Source organism: Pieris brassicae, chromosome 3, assembly GCF_905147105.1.
Source record: "Pieris brassicae chromosome 3, ilPieBrab1.1, whole genome shotgun sequence".
Classification (NCBI taxonomy): domain Eukaryota; kingdom Metazoa; phylum Arthropoda; class Insecta; order Lepidoptera; family Pieridae; genus Pieris; species Pieris brassicae.
In genome coordinates this window covers 2,607,839-2,611,454 of record NC_059667.1, presented here as the reverse complement: position 1 = coordinate 2,611,454, position 3,616 = coordinate 2,607,839, and the positions used below count along the sequence as shown (strand labels likewise).

Sequence of the window (3,616 nt, the reverse complement as noted above, 5' to 3'; positions counted from 1 at the left end):
AATTTTTTTAAATTTCTAAATGAAAACTAGCTTAGTAAATTTATTTTTCATACTATGTTTAAATAAAGAGTATCTATATCATACTATGTATTGCAGCGTTGCCCTAAAGGCATCAGCATGCCATTCTCGTACCTCAAATCGTGGGTTGAATTTTCGAATTTAAAACTAGCTCGTAATGCGAAGGAAAAAACATAGTAAGGAAACCGGCTTTCCTTGCCTTACACCCAAAAAGTCGAAGGCGTGTGTCAGACAAAGGAGGCTGATCACCTACTTGTCTATAAGAATGACAAATAATCATTATACAATGTTATTAATAATAATAACTAATGATATGATATTAATAATTAATGATACAGCAATCTAAGGCATATATTTATTTATTTATTTTTTATTTATTTACACTTCGTTACACTACAAAATAAAAATAAAAATTAACATAATAAAATCAAAAGGAGGGCAACTGGCGGCCTTATCGCTTACGAGCGATCTCTTCCAGGCAACCACTGTGAGTAAAGAAAAAAATAAATGTATTAAATAAGATAGGCAAGTAGTGCAAAATACATGTAATACACAGTTATTAAACAAAACTAAACAGGAATAAAATATTAAAGATACATTAAAGAGTAAAAAGACACATACATCACGATAATTTAAGATAAGTCTCACGTCAGTTAGTAGTTAGTAAGAAAGTTCGGGATACGATGTGGACAGGTAATGTTTGTACAGAAGAAATTTAAAGGAAGATAAAGAAGGAGCTAAGCGAATAGGGACGGGAAGTGAATTCCATAGCCTAACTGCGGAGACCTTAAAGGAATCGCCAAGAAAGGAGGAGTTATGAGATATACGTAAAAAGTACGTTTATTTTTCTATACTGTTAGCATTGTATATTACGAGCTTTGCGCAGCTGTAAAAGAATAATATTGTTTAGTTGTAAGTTATAACCGCTAATATAATTTGGTAGGATCACTTCACATCTTGGAAGTTTGGAAGAAACCAAACTTTGCCGGCAATCCGGTGGATTTCCCCTGTCAGCGGAGTGAAAGGTTGTATAGTTCTAGAGTCTCTGATATTTTATTTAATGATTCTTTATATGACTTCTTGTATTTTTTTGTATTACTATCCTATTTATTCAATGTAATATGCATGAATTAGTCACTAGTAGATATGGAAAAGAATGGGCAAGAAATTCCAAACTTTCTATTTAAAATAGTTTTTATAATATTTATGCATGAAGACCATGACCTAGAACAAGAAAAACTTATATACTAAAATAAAATAGGCGCATGGTGTAATAAAAAACAATGCAGCAGATAATTGAATTATTATGTTAATATATGGTACTAACACTATAGAGTTTACATTATTATTTTTAAAAAAGAAATGATTAACATACAGTCAAACCTCGACGTCCGCCGTTCGCCTTCGCAGTTTTTGCCGCGCACCAACACTATATGGAACCAGCTGCCCACTGAAGTATTTCTGAATCAATTCGACTTAGGGTCCTTCAATAAAAGAGCGTATCAATTCTTAAAAGGCCAGCAACACACTCGCGAGCCCTCCGGCATTGAGAGTGTCCATGGGCGGCGGTATCACGACATCTGATGTCAAGTGATACACGCTACCCATGGACACTCTCATTGAGGTCTCACGAGGCTAAAATGAACGTTTGTCCATGAGGCGTTGTTATATAAACGTTTTCACTACTGTTTTAATAGGTTTTAATACTAAGAAATTTAATAATATAATTAATTATGTATTAACTCTTACACTAAGCGCGTGAAAGTCAGCAACGTGTAATTTGTTCGTGTGTTCGGTAAAACCAAAGCGGTTTTCCTCTTACAATATCTGTAATGAGTTCTGTTCAATTAATTCCCACTGATTTCATAAATAATTTTTGTAATAAAGTTTATTTATCACAATATACGCGCACAAATAGGTTGAAGTACCTTATGTAATGTGTACTGCACCGGAGGTTTTAGTAGAAAATCTCGGTAGAATTGTAGGAACTACTACTCGAGGTGGTTTTAGTTGGTATTGCTCACCTGGTCTCTGAATATCTTCTGGTGTGGGTTAAGTCCTACAAACCCTTGCAACTTTTAAGGTAGATACACTTCAGATATAAAAAAAGGCTTAAGTATGACGTCCGTATGTCACAAACGTACTTAATTTGACATAATTGTGAATGACTCAAAATAAATATAGCTAACTACACAATATGTCGTGGCCGATGTACGAATAAACAAATCATAATTTTAATTAACAAAAAAAAAATATTCGCAGTCGGTAGGATTCGAACCTACGCTCCCAGAGGGAATCTGATTTCTAGTCAGACGCCTTAACCGCTCGGCCACGACTGCTACATATACTTTATTAAAATATTACCAAGCAAATAATGATTTACTTTCACTTATCGTACGTAATTGGGCTATTGCGATAGCGGATTATACAGATTCTGATTGAGATATATGTTTCCAGTACAGTATAATAAGGCGCGAAAGAGTTACTTGGTAGAGATGGCACTAATAAAAATAATAATAAAATGTATTTAAAATAAACTTATAAATAATAATAATAATCAATGGTGCTACAACCTTTTAGGTCTGGGCCTCAGATAGAATTGAATGGGCAAGTAGGTGATCAGCCTTATGTGCCTGACACACACCGTCGACTTTTTGGGTCTAAGGCAAGTCGGTTTCCTCACGATGTTTTCCTTCACCGTTCGAGCGAATGTTAAATGCGCATATAGAAAGAAAATCCATTGATGCACAGCCGGGGATCGAACCTACGACCTCAGGGATGAGAGTCGCACGCTGAAGCCAATCCTGCTCTAAAAAAATCTTAAGGATTTAGTAAATATTTTTTTATACTTTATAATATGTTGATTATAATAAGTTTATTTAAGTATTAAGACTTCGTTACACTACAATAAAAAAAAAGTTTCGTAAGTCTCATTTGTTGTACTGTTTTATTCCTTATACTAACTGCCCGGCTTCGCACGTGCTACTAGTGACCCGTAAATCTTCCACATGAACCACTCATCTCTTTGAAAAACCTCAAGACCGCATCCGTGCATTTTGATTTTATCGCAGGCAAATGTAGCAGCTCTGTGTCGTCCCGAAATTGTTGATATCACAAAAAACAGAAATACAGAATTTTTAGATGACACTATTTAATAGTACATTAATTGAGAAGCCTTTTATTTCCGTCGCAAAACACGATAAGTTATGACAGGATCGCGATCCAGAGCGTTTTCTCTAATTAACCCCTAAAGGAGGGAATCTAGATTCACGAGGGAATTATAAACCCTTTGTCTCTCCCCTTTTGTTTCCCGAGCATTCTTTTTGACAAAGGTATCTTTGGGTTCTTTTCATTACATGCTCTTTATCTAAGCTTAATTCATTACTGATATTTTATGAGGTGACGTCATTTATTACGAAGAGGTAAGAATCATTTTGATGTATCGTGAGAGTCGAAGCTTAACGCTAAGTGTGATTTTCGAATGTAAAAATTAAAATTCGGAAGTTGTCAATCAAAATTTTACAGAGTGTTTTCTATGCTTTGCTCTTTCGTGTTTTCTGACAAATGGTGTTTACGTTCTGATGAAAAGAGATAAATG

At 34.6% G+C, this 3,616-nt stretch overlaps 1 non-coding gene across 1 annotated transcript; it reads right to left on the bottom strand.

Moving 5' to 3' along the window:
- Nucleotides 1–2,275: 2,275 nt before the first annotated feature.
- Trnas-aga lies at nucleotides 2,276–2,357 on the bottom strand. The gene has a single exon. It is a non-coding gene; the product is annotated as a tRNA-Ser (tRNA).
- Nucleotides 2,358–3,616: the final 1,259 nt, after the last annotated feature.